This window comes from Dipodomys ordii, unplaced genomic scaffold, assembly GCF_000151885.1.
Source record: "Dipodomys ordii isolate 6190 unplaced genomic scaffold, Dord_2.0 Scaffold112, whole genome shotgun sequence".
NCBI lineage: Eukaryota > Metazoa > Chordata > Mammalia > Rodentia > Heteromyidae > Dipodomys > Dipodomys ordii.
In genome coordinates, this window is record NW_012267328.1 from 1,620,728 (window position 1) to 1,632,886 (window position 12,159).

Sequence of the window (12,159 nt, forward strand, 5' to 3'; positions counted from 1 at the left end):
AGAAAGAGACGGTGACGTTCCACCAGTCACCCTCATTGTGGTGACTTGGAATAACACTGGGGGGCTGGTGTGCACCGTTTTCTTCACCCTCGACATTTTGCTGCGTGGATAATGTGTCTGAGATGCTTGGGGTCGGGAGAGGTGAAGATGGGGGGGTTTTTGGGTTGGTTGGTTGGTTGGGTTATTTTGGCAGTCCCGGGGCTTGAACTCCAAGCCTGGGCGCTGTCTCTGAGCCTCTTTGGTGCTCAAGGCTGGCGCTCTACCACTTGAACCACAACGCCACTTCCGACTCTTCCCCAGAAGATCCTCCTGGACTTCTCTGCCCAAGATCCACATCTCTCAGCCTCCTGGGCGGCTAGGATCACAGGTGTGAGCCACTGGGGGCGGGGGGCAGCTTGTGTTATTGTTTTTCATTCTGGAATCTTGGCGCATCTCTCACGAGATGTCTTGAGGAGGAGGAGAGGGAAGTCTAAGCGCAAGATTCACCGGGCATCCCCACACACTGCACCTCACCTGAAGGCAGATTTATATACCCCCAAGTGCGGCTGGGCTCCCTCCTCCTTTTGACCTGGACGAGTCGAGCCCTGGATGCCGGCGACTGGCTGTGGAGTAGGCTGGTGGGTGTGTTCCTCTAGCCATGCCCCTTCGGGGTCCCCAAGGCACCCTGGAAAGTCTGGCCTCGTCTCTGCATGGCTCTCTCCTCCACAAATCGCCCTCCATGCCAGCCCTCTGAGCAACAGAGGAGTCCGGCCTTAGCTTTGGCCAGGAAGACAGTGAAATGGACCAGCGGCTGGACCTGTGGCGGGGCCTTCCGGAAGCCCCAAGGAAGGGAGACGCACCTGCGGCTCCGTGGCCGAGTCAAACTGTTTCACAGTCCGCCTCCTCTTCAGTCTGGAGAGAGGAAACCTGGGATCAGACACGCTTGGACCTCAGGGCTCACAGGAGACACGAGGGAAGCAAACGTGATGGGGTCATTTCTAGGATCTGGGCCAGGCCGGGACTAAGCCAGCCGGGTCTGGGGCCAAGCTGGGCTGGGTGCTGACGCAGCTTGGCTTAGAGCCAGATCCCCAGCCTGCTGCTTTTCCTGGGAATGATTAGCTTCACGTTTCCCATCTTCGCGGGTTCCAGGCAGAGTTAGTGGCCTCCTCTTCCCTGCTCGGCCAGGGAAGTGACCACGCATCAGAAGCATTCCTCCCTGGCAAAGAGGATCCCCAGGTTCACAAATCCAGGTGTACAGACTCACGCAGGCATTCCAGCCCACACCGCACCGACCACCATGCAGCTCAAGTCGTCCTTGGGATGGCCAGATTTAACAAAAACAAAGGGAGCTCGGGCATCGGCCTCTGGAGGCTGAGATCCGAGGACTGCAGTTCAGTGAGTCTGAGCAAGGAAAAGCTGGAAGTGGAGTCGTGGCTCAAGTGGTAGAGCACCAGCCTCACATGCAAAAAGGAAAAAGCTTAGGGACAGTGCCCCAGGACTGGAAGGAAGGAAGGAAGGAAGGAAGGAAGGAAGGAAGGAAGGAGGGAAGGAAGGAAGGAAGGAAGGACCCTAGTCCTGGGCAGCAGCTATTGTATCTGCCATCTGTCCATCCAGGCCAGTGGGAATCTGGGACGGAATTGACCCTCGGTCTGCATCACAATTCTAGGGACTTTGACGGAGTCCAAGTAAACCAGAGAGATCAGAGACGGATGAACAGCAAACATAAAAGCGTGGTTGCACTGGCATTGGTGTAGCACACGTGTGGTGTGGCACCGGCTTTCCTGCCCTACGCTTACAGCTCGGGGTGAGCCACGGCGTCCACCTGCTCCACGCCTAGCCCCAGGCCCGCGCCCCACGTGTGCGGAGCCGGCTGCGGCAGCCAGGGTGGAGTCGCTCCGTGGGACCTGGGGCTGCGGCAGCCATGGTGGCCTCTTCACCTCCACCCCGTGCCCAGCCACATCAGGCCAGCACTGGACGGAGGCCCAGCTGACAGAAAAACCAACAGAGGGAGTCCATCCTAGTTGGTCTTAAAAGCCCCGTAGCACCCACGATGTCCCATGACGGCCACATTTTCTCGCCTGACCACGGTGTCTCGCAGTGAGCATGTTTTCTCAGACACGATGGGAAAGACCCTGGCTTGCCCGGCCCGCGGGCGAGGCGGACAGCCGGCAGCCGACTCTCCTACCTGCATCCCCCGCGCACGATCACCCTGCCCCTGGCCTCGGGGAGGAGCCGGACCGACTTCCCCTCACTTTCACTCCGACAAGGCACGGAATTAGCCCTTTGGGGTCTGTCTCCTTCCAGGCGGGCTGTGGGCTCCCAGCCAGCGATCCTCTCCTCTCCGTTAATGAACTAAGAACACCGCCCCGCCTCCCCCCCCCCCGGGAAAATTAGAAACAGATAAGGAGAGGGGGTGCTGAAGGGGGCGACAGATTCTTGTGTTGATGATTTACCAATGTTTTCCTAACGGGAGACCCGTTGGCTGCGGGGGAGGGCCTGGGTGGTTGTTTTATTTATTTATTTTTACCAGGGAGGAGCCTCCGCCAGACAGCTCCGCGGTCAGCCCCCCCCACCCCCCGTAAATCCCCGCACCCGCTACTTCTCCAGAGCTGCAGTGTCAGAGCTCATCTCGCTGGTCCTTGCCAGCCGCAGCTCTGGCTTCGTTTGGGGCCTGGTGTGGGAAGCCATTTCATAGTTATTCTTGTTATTATTTGGCAAGGAGCTGAGCAAGAAAGAAAAATCACCCCAGCGATGGTGCCACCCACCCTTGCGTCTGTGCGGGATCTTGTCTTGGTAGCACAGACTCCGGCACGGCCGGGGACTCCTCCACCGGTGCTCCCGGTGGCTGTGCCCGCCTTGCCCACTCCGGTCTCTGCCGACGAACTGTCTGAAGGCTGCGGTCAGGAGCCAGGGTAGCCAAGGAACCGTTCGGATATGGCACTCCCGCAGAACATTCTAGAAGCTGACTCCCCAGAAAGTGCCACCCGCAAGCCCGCAGCAGGGGGGTGTATGTTATACAGCCAGGCCAGAGGGTCTCAACCCCAGAGGCGTGGGGTTAAGATGCCAAGACGCCACGCTGTGCAGTGGCACCCAAGGGGCTGGAAATTCCGTAGGGTGTAGCGAGCGAACAAAGGGGTCTTTGGCCCCCACGAAGCTGAAGAGCCACAGGACAAAGGCAGCCTTCAGGCCCGCCGGAGATCCAGCGAGACTCTGGCTGTGTTACGCTGATTCTCACGGTGAGGACATCCAGCCAGCGTGTCGGGCCACGCAAGGCACGGGTGTTCAGCCAAGAGGGCGGCTGTGGAAATACCAAGGAAGAACGCCACGGAAGAATCCAGACTCAAGAGCCCGCCAGTTCCCGTCCGGGACTGCCTCTGATCGCTCGCTTTCCTGGCCGACCGCACGCGCTTGTCTTGGCTGCATTTCGCCATCCGTCCTTCCACCGAAATTGCCTCCACTGTTTCCACACTCAGAAACTCCCCTCCCGCCAGGCCGGCCGGCCGTGTTCACCTTCCTCCCAGATGCCAGAGTGCGGACCAATTCTGCGCCTCTCCAACCACACACCTCCAGGCCCTGAAGTGTGGGTGCCCAGGGAAGAAAGGCGGGAGGGGCCTCTGCTTAATTACCGGTTCATTTGCCACCAGAAAGCCGGAGCGGAGAGGGAACCTACAGCCCCTGGTCTAAAACTCTGTCCCTTTGTTCTGTTGAGATTGTTGATGAGAATTAATCATTGAAAAACAAGGGCGATACACTCCCGGGTTCCAGAGATAGCTCGCGCCTCGTTCCTCCTCCTCCCCGTTCAGGTGTGATAAAGAACGGTTCATTCATCACCGTTTATGAGGTTTTATCTCTGGCCTGTCGTGAGACAGCGGTTGTCTGTGTCCGGAATATCCCACTTATCAGCCTCCACACAAGTCTTCACGTGGGGCGGAGCCGGGGCTGCCTCTGTGCGTGAGGCCCTCGGACGCCGCACGTGTGGGCTTTGTAGTGTGAGGCAGTGATTCAGGGCACCACCCGGAGTTCATGGGAGGACCAGGGGAGGGAGGAGGCTGAAGGGGGAGGCTGGTGGCGGGAGGAGGCCGCAGGGGGAGGCCGAGGGTGGGTGTCTGAGCCTCATGCTTCCGATGAGCTTGGTCAGCCCTGAAGCCAACACTCCAACTGCCTGATCCCTGCCGGGCTCTGTGAGAAGATGGATACACAGAACAGCACCCCAGCCGCCCACCCACCCCACTGCCCAGGCACGCCTGGCCGCAGCTGCCTGCCCTCTGTAGAGCAGCGGCCGGCCGCAGGTGGTCTGGCCTTCCTGATGGGCACCAGCTAGACTTGGGGTTTTGGAGGGCGATGGCGTCACGCAAGATCCATCGGGAAATGCCGGGGAGAAGTCACGTCCAGGAAACCGCCCCGGCGATCCTTCTTGGGAAATCGCTCGAGGAGCGGGAGGCGCCGGTGTCCCTCGAGCCGCTGGCCTCCGCCGTCCTGGGCCACGGGCAGAGCCCCAGCCCAGTGCAGGCTCAGCAGGAGAGCAGCGAGGGCAGCCGAGGTCCGGGAGCGAGCCAGGGAGCCCCACGTGAGGGCGCATGCTCCCGATCCGTGGGGAGGACTCTCCTCCTCGGATGGGTGAGAATCACGGCCTCACACACGTATCCCGAGGGCTCCCCTCGGGAGGAGAGCCCGGCCTCCCTGCCGGCCCTGCGTCTCAGGTTTCTGAAGCAGATTAGCCCCACCGCACCCCGCACCCCACACCCCATCCACAAACACGGGGCCGTCCGATCGCTTGCTTTCCCCGTTCAATCACCAGGTACCCCAGGGAAGAATGAGAAGTCACTTGTGCAAAAGCAAGACTGAAAGATCTCCATTGGGAAAATAGATGTGAAACAGTTAAGTGTGTATTAAAACCGTGCAATTAATGGCCTGGCAGGGACCCAGGGCCTTTCGTAATGCCGACCCTGTCGGATGAGCTAAGCCACTATTTGTTTCCCTAAATTATCCCACATGTGCGTACACACTTGTGTGCGTGCACACATACACACTCCCCCCTCCCTCCACTGCCAAGTGTCTCCCTGCACCCCCTCACCCCGTTCTTAAAGGGGTGACGTGATTCAGTACCCGCGTCCTGTCAGGTCTAAGTCTTCCTTCCACATAGCACCGGGCTGTGAGGTCAGCCGGCCAGGACGGCTGCTCAGAGACCGGAGACGGGGCGGGCCACGCCCATGGCATCTGGCCTCTCCGGGCCACGGGATGGTTGGTGGGTCACGTTCGATTTCATCACGAGAGGCAGGACTGCAATTTAAAAAATGTTTCACTTCTGGGCTTTTCTATCTCGTGTCTTCTGATGGTGGCTGGCGGCAGGTCGTGGAAAGTGTTGCGAGCCGAGCTGTGGGAAAGCGAGACACCTGGCACTAGAAGCAGGTGCTACTCAGTCCCCCCCTTAGTATCCACAGTGGGTGCTGAGGGCTGGGTGCTCAGTCCGTGGCTCTCAGGGGGCTGATGTCGCCTTGAGTCTCCCCGTGAGCCTCCACTAGGTGACTCGCAGTAGCTACCACATCAACGTGCAGGAGCAGTTGTTACGCTGTGCGTGGAGCGGGAAGCGGGGCGGCTGCGGCCCCGGCCCAGGCCTCTCCTCTTCCGTCTTGGGTGGCTCTGCGTGCTTCCCGTGAACCGAAGCCTCTGTGGCTCTCGGAGCGGAGACCGCCGCCTGGTTTCGAGGTTCCAAGCTGTAATTATATTTACGGGGCAGAAACAAATAAGCGCATATTTGCCAATCCAGCCAATTAGGCCGAACGTGAAAATAAACCTAGGAAGGGCGGGGAGGACCACAGTCATCATCTTTATTTTCTCCCTTGGTGGTAAGAGAGGGTCCCGGCTTCCGCCCCCGGGCGCCCACCCACGGCTCCCAGCGGCCCCGGGGCTGTGTGCAAACTTTCGCCACCCCGTTTGGAGTGGCAGTGGGGGGTGGGTGAGGGGTGGGGTGGGGGGGCTCTGTCTTGTCTTCTCCACTAGGAACGGTGGTCCGGGTGGTCCACACAGGGGGTGGGGGGCCGGCCCACCCCAGCTACAGCGGCTCCGGGCCGAAGGGTGAGCACACATGTCTCCTGTACCTTGACACTGAGTTCCCATCCGGGGCGTTTGTATCGCTGTTTGTCCTCAAATGGAAGAAAAAAAATTGAGGACTTGCCATCCAGGGGTTCCTCTCAGACCCTGTGCTGCCGGCCACCATGCCAGGCCCCGGTGTCAGCCACCGATGGGAAGCCTGGCAGGTGACAGGTGTGCCGCTTTCCTAAGAACAAGCGGGTGACGGCCAGCCACCCTGAGAAAGGGGCTCTCCCAGGCAGCCCCGGGAACACTCTAGATGATGGGGAGGAGGGCTGGGAACAATCTAGATGATGGGAAGGAGGGCTTGTGACAGTCTGGATGAAGAAGGATTTTCGGGGGGGCCGAGGAGACGTGCTGAGAGAAGGAACGGTCCCAGTTCTTCCCGACGGGTCTCGGCTGTTCTGCCCGGTCAGAGGCCGGACCTGCCTGTGGGTTCCAGCAGTCAGCTTCTGTCCTGAGGCCCTCCACCCCTTGAGGCAGGCACAGCACCCACATAAAGCTGGGAGACCCCTTTATGGCCAGCCAGGGGGCTCTGAGTGTCGGCGTGAGCAGGGACCAGGAAGGATTCAAACCCGTGTCCCTCCACGCTTCTTCCTGTCAGGGAATGGATTGTGCTCCATGAAGGCCTGGGGGGAAGGAGGGGAGGAGAGTCTGGATGAACCCCAGCTCACACGTGTGCACAGAGCCGCTCAAGCGCTGGCTGCTGCCAGGGGGGTGTTTGCGGTTTTTGTGGCAGAGCGCACACTCCAAGAGGCATGAGCGGAGTGGAGCCGTCTGTGGGTGACCGGGGAGGGGGGGAGAAGCCAGGCCTCTGCCCCCCTTTCACGGGATGCAGCCCCAGGGCATCACCAAGGAAGAGCCACCGCCGCTGTGAACCTCACCTCTCCTGCACCGTTCCTGGGGGGTGAGCTGGAGGCATGGGCGTCCCTAAGGCCTCCTCAGAGTGGGTGCCCCAGGCAGACCCCGCCCTCGGCCGATTGATGGACAGCAGTGCTGACCAGCCAGGCAACGACGCAGCAGACCCCGCCCCCAAGTCCCCACGGTTCTTGGCTGAGACTGGGAGTCGGGATCTGATGCTCAGTGCTCAGCGGCAGGTACCCTAGCACCTGAGCCAGGCCTCCAGCCCCTGAAAGGTCGGTTCTGTCTGTCTCTTGGAACGACACTGTCCAGGTCCTCCGTTGGAGCAGGGGCATTGGTTCTTTTTAAAGTTGGGGTTTCTCATTGAATGAAATGCGGTCACTGCCTCTAGGCTGCGAGGCTGGAGGTTGGGTGGAGGCGGGAGACGGTCATTCAGAAAGCATCCAGCCCGCAATCCAACGCCCTGGCTTCTTGCAGCCTGGGGATGAGGCTCCAGCTCCCCGGAAAAGTCGCATGTCTTACCTACTGTCCCTGCTTCCCCCATTGTCTGTAGCTACGGGGACAATCAACTCTCTCCTTTTCTTTAATGTCTTTTTTATTAGCATATATTAATCGTGCAAAAGGGTTTCGTGGCGGTGTGCGCGCACAAGCATGTAATGCGTGTTGATCAAACGCACTCTCCAGATTCCTCTTTCTCATCCCCCCCCCTACTTAATTCCCTAATTGTTTCCAATGGTTTTTATGGTTCTGTTTTCATCCATGCGTCTGAACTCCTTCGACCTTGTTCACTGTCTTTTCTCGGATCCTTTGCCTGGAAGTTCAGGTCGGCTACCCTTTCTCCAGTAATCCTTGGGACCAGAAATGCTTTCGGATTTATGTGTGTATGGATTGATTGGGGAGGGGCGGCGTATGCATCATGAGATACCCCAGTCCAAATGTGTCATCTGTTTAGGTTTCTTATACACACACAGGGATGGAGGTAATTTCGTTCACTATCAGTGTCCATCACGTGAGCTCAGGTGTGAGCATCGTTGGAACATTCTGGAAGGGGGATTTAGGTGCATTCGACACCCCCCTCCCCTCGTAGCTGACATCTGCTTTTTTGTTCTTGGGGGTGTGGTTGCAAGTCAGATTTTCCTTGCTCTTTTAAGGTACCCCCAGCATGCGCGCAGAGGCAGTGTACTGGGGCTGGACATGGCCCTTCCCGCAGACTCAGGAGGGGAGAATGAGGCGGGTCATCTGGACGGTTGCTAGGAAGTTTCTCCCTGCGGTTCTGGAAGATTCTTCGGAGGCAGCTGCCCCTGCGTTACAGCACCTCCTGTATCTTCTAGAAAAATCACTTGGATCCGTTCCTACCTCATTCTTCCACTCACTGTAGAGTGTGTCTTGGAAACTCATTTTTAGGAAGGTTTTGTGGCCAAGAAGGGTCTTGTTTTGTGAGCATCTTTAACCAAAACACCAACACCCCCAAATGGTCCTTTCTCCATGTACATTAGGGTGTTTGCTCGTGAACAGAGGTGCCTGCCTCTCCTGGCTTTGTCTTTCTCCTCTGTTTTGTAGAGCTTTTCTGTGAGTAGCCGAACTTTCCAATAAAACCCTTGCGTGCGTGCGTGGCGCAGACTCTGAGGCAAAGCCACTTGGTGCTGGGGTTGGATCTGCGGGGCCATTAATGCCCAACAGGGTTGACAGCCGGCGTCTGGCCCTGCAGCATTTCTTTAGGAAATAAATCAAGAAAATTCTGCTTTCTGACGTGAACAGTGAGCGCCGAGAGCTGGCGTGGCCCGGATGGGAACAGATGGAAACAGCGCCGGAGAGTCCTGGGCACACCGCTGCCTTCCACCTCTGGGCACACCCCGGGAAAGGCTTTGGCGGCGGGGGGAGAGGGGGCCTGCTAGCCCAGCCGGCTCCGGAGAGCTCCCGGTGTCTTGTCAAAAGGACACCTGTGCAGGTTCGGCATCCAGGAGAAAGCGAGCCCCCTGTGCAAGCACTGGAAGTCCGCCGGGTTCCAGAAGATTCTCTGAGTAACAGCCACAAAGCCACACGCACGCACGCATGCACACACCCCTCTTCGAAGCCCCGTGGCTGAGGGGGGTACGGGGAACATTTTGGAAGCCCTGAGGATGGAGTCCCACGCTTTCTCTCCAGCCCAGTGTGCTGCCTAAGCAGGCTCACCCCGGTCTCCCCATCCTGGGAAGTTGGGGTGCACTCCACGGCCCATCTCAAGTACAAAATCAGAGTGACCTGGGGCTTTGGGCCAGCTCTGGCCAGCGCGTGCCCGGCCATTGAGAGCCCCATCAACGGATCCCACGGAATGTGGCCACCGGCTGCCCACCCGAAAGCCAGACGAAACCGACTGACCAACAGGGCCCACGGGTGCGTTAGCATCCCCTCCGCCACCCACGCAGGCTCAGGACCCAGGGGGCTTCCTGTGGAGTCGGGCTGCTGCCGACCGGCCCTGCCCCGGGGGGGAGCGCAGCTGTGACCAGCACCTCCCTCAGAAGGCCACACCTACCTTTCACTCAGCCTGGTTCTCCTGCTCCGCTCAGGATGCGCAGATGGCAAACCCTAGAAACAGAGTCAGGGGCTCGTGGATATTCTTTAACCTCCCAGCACCACCACCAAAAGGGAAAAGGAAGGCTGTGGGTGCCTCGGTGCCGCAGAAATCATCCCACCGTCCATCTCCTCCTTCTGGAAGTAGAGGCCGCCTCTCTAATGGGTGGGCTGCCACCTCCTGGTCCTGCTGGGGAATGCAGGAGAAGGCTGGAAACCACGGGGCCATGATGCCTCTGGGTTCACAGGGATTGTCTCCCGCCTGTGGGAGGCAGCCTCCAATGACGAGATTCGTTATCATTGACGGATGAGGTTGGATGGCGGGTTTCCGCCTGGCGCCTGCTCCTGTCAGGGTCCGGGCATGTCCTGAGGTGGGCACTCACGTGGTCACGGTCCGACAGATGAGCAGAGACAGAGATGGTGCTACCCTTGTAAAGTGACACAGCTAGGATTCCAGCCCTGGGTCCTAAGACTCACTGATGGCCTTGATGAAGATGGCCACACTGGAGGGCAAATGGAAAGCAAGATGGCACTGCAGACCGCAGGAGCCACATGCATCCTGGGAGAAACTAGCTTGGACTGGGGAGATGAAACCAAACTGGGGAGAGGCTCCAGCATCAAAGGCAGTGGTCTCCCATGAGGGAGACCGGGTTGAAGAGCAAGGGAGAACATAAGATAGTTTTCTGCTCGGACTGGCTTTAAACTGCAATCCTCAGATCTCAGCCTCCTGAGTAGCTAGGATTATAGGTGTGAGCAATCAGTGCCTGACTCACTGAGTTTTTTTGTTTATAATGCCCGTTTAATGATTAAATACGTTAGCTACTATGAGACACATCTGTCCAAACCCTGCCGGGACCTCTGACGGCATCGGGATTTTTAAAAATGTATTCAGATTAAACACTGTACATGCTTCCCAGCCCAGTGGGCTGTTCTCGTTCGCGTACACGTGTCCAATGGTCAAGTCGGGTACACACATCCACCCCCATCAGCTCTCCTTTCTCTGTGGTGGAAACGTTTAACATCCTCTGGAATGTTTTGAAATGTGCAGTCCATTCTTGTCATCCAGAATTTCCAGCCGATAAACGCCCTGTCAAAGACACTCACGTCCTTAGCAGGAGGAGGAAAAAGAATGAAATCAAGACATGGGGAATAGAGGGAACACTCCTTAGTCTGTCGATAAGTAGACACACACCTGCATGTAGGGAAATGCAATCCGAATGCATGCAATTAGACGCAAAGTAAAGGCCTGACAGTGTTGTGTGTGTGTGTGTGAGCGCGCATGCACGCGCACACGCTTCTGTCTTTGGAGACCTGTAGCCATCAACTCACCCACGGGCTTTGGTCACCAAAGAGTTAACCAGACTCAGTCCTAGTTCTAGCCTCTCTCCGGTGTTCCTGGCTTCCCAGAGCCCCAGAAACTCCAGATGCCTGTGATACAATAAGCCAGGGCTCTGAGAAGACTCTGTGCCTGACATTGATTCAAAACGCTTATTGGAGGAATACCAGAGCAGATGATGTATTTTAGAAGTCGGGCACAGAGCTATTGATCGAAGGTGAAATTAAGACTTACGGTGAGGAGAGTGGCCGGCGGGGGTGGGGTGGGGTGGGGGTGGTGCCCGGGTGCTGGGCAGCCGGCGCGACTGGCTGTACAATAATTAAAGTCAGGTGGGGTTGGTGAGATCGGTGGCTGCTGATTAGGCCCTCTGGTGCCTCCGGCTGGGTGCGCGTTTATTTGATTTTATTTTGATGGTTGGGGGCAGGTATGTGTGTGTGTGTGTGCGCATGCGCGCATGCACACTCACACATGCACGCGTGTACACTGGATACTGGGTTTGGGAGCAGGAAGGGGCTCGGTCCTGCTCTGGATGGCTGCGTGCTCTGATCTTCCCAGATCCTTTGCTGTGGTGGCTGGGTGAGGAGAGCCAGGCCCTGGAGTGCCGGACACTCAGCACGCAGTGGCCTGCCACCGCCCAGGCCTCATTCCCTGGTGTCACGGAGGAGTGATGGGTCGTCGGCATTCGTTCCCCGCCCTCAGCTTGGCCCGGGCAGAGGCCACCCTTCACCTTGGTCTGCCTGGAGCGTGCATGAGCACCTAACTGGTCCCGTCCCGTCCCTGTGACCACCACACGGGACTCCGTGTGGACAGGGCACCGTGATGCAGGACAGGCAGGGCGGGGGGGGGAGGGCTGTGCAGCTGGTGAGGTTGTCTAGGCAACGCCCCCACCCCCGCCATGAGTGGGCGCACCTAAAGGGAAAGACCTGGGCTTGGATCCTGGGGGCCCTGACGGCTTTCGAGCAGGACAGAGCCTCAGCTTTGCGGACAGGTGTGTGTTCTGGGAGCTGGGGCAGGTAATCCCCTGTCCCCGCCCTTTCCTGTCCCCTGCCCCTTCCCCTCCCGCCTCGCCCTCCCCTCCCCCCGCCTCTTGCTCCTGGGAAGAAAGCTGAAGGCTGAGGACCAAGACATTACTGCTGCCGCTGACCCCCAACAAAGCCACGCAAAGCCACGCCCGCCTCTTTGGATCTGTTTGATGGAAGCGTGGCTAGCGCGGAACCTGGCGGGGAGCCTGGCATCCCCAGGCCTGCCTTGAGTTGTGTTTGAACTTTCTAGAAGGAAAAAATCACACCAATACAGCCTCCTGGGATGCCTTTAGGAGCTCCCAGCCCCCTGCCCGGCCCCTC

General features: G+C 58.5%; 1 protein-coding gene across 1 annotated transcript in view; it reads left to right on the forward strand.

The window, feature by feature from the left end:
* Nucleotides 1-12,159, forward strand: part of Slit3 (slit homolog 3 (Drosophila)) — a gene marked incomplete at its 3' end in the record, with an annotated part of 214,810 nt that overhangs the window by 80,436 nt on the left and 122,215 nt on the right. The gene's annotated exons all lie outside the window — the stretch shown is intronic.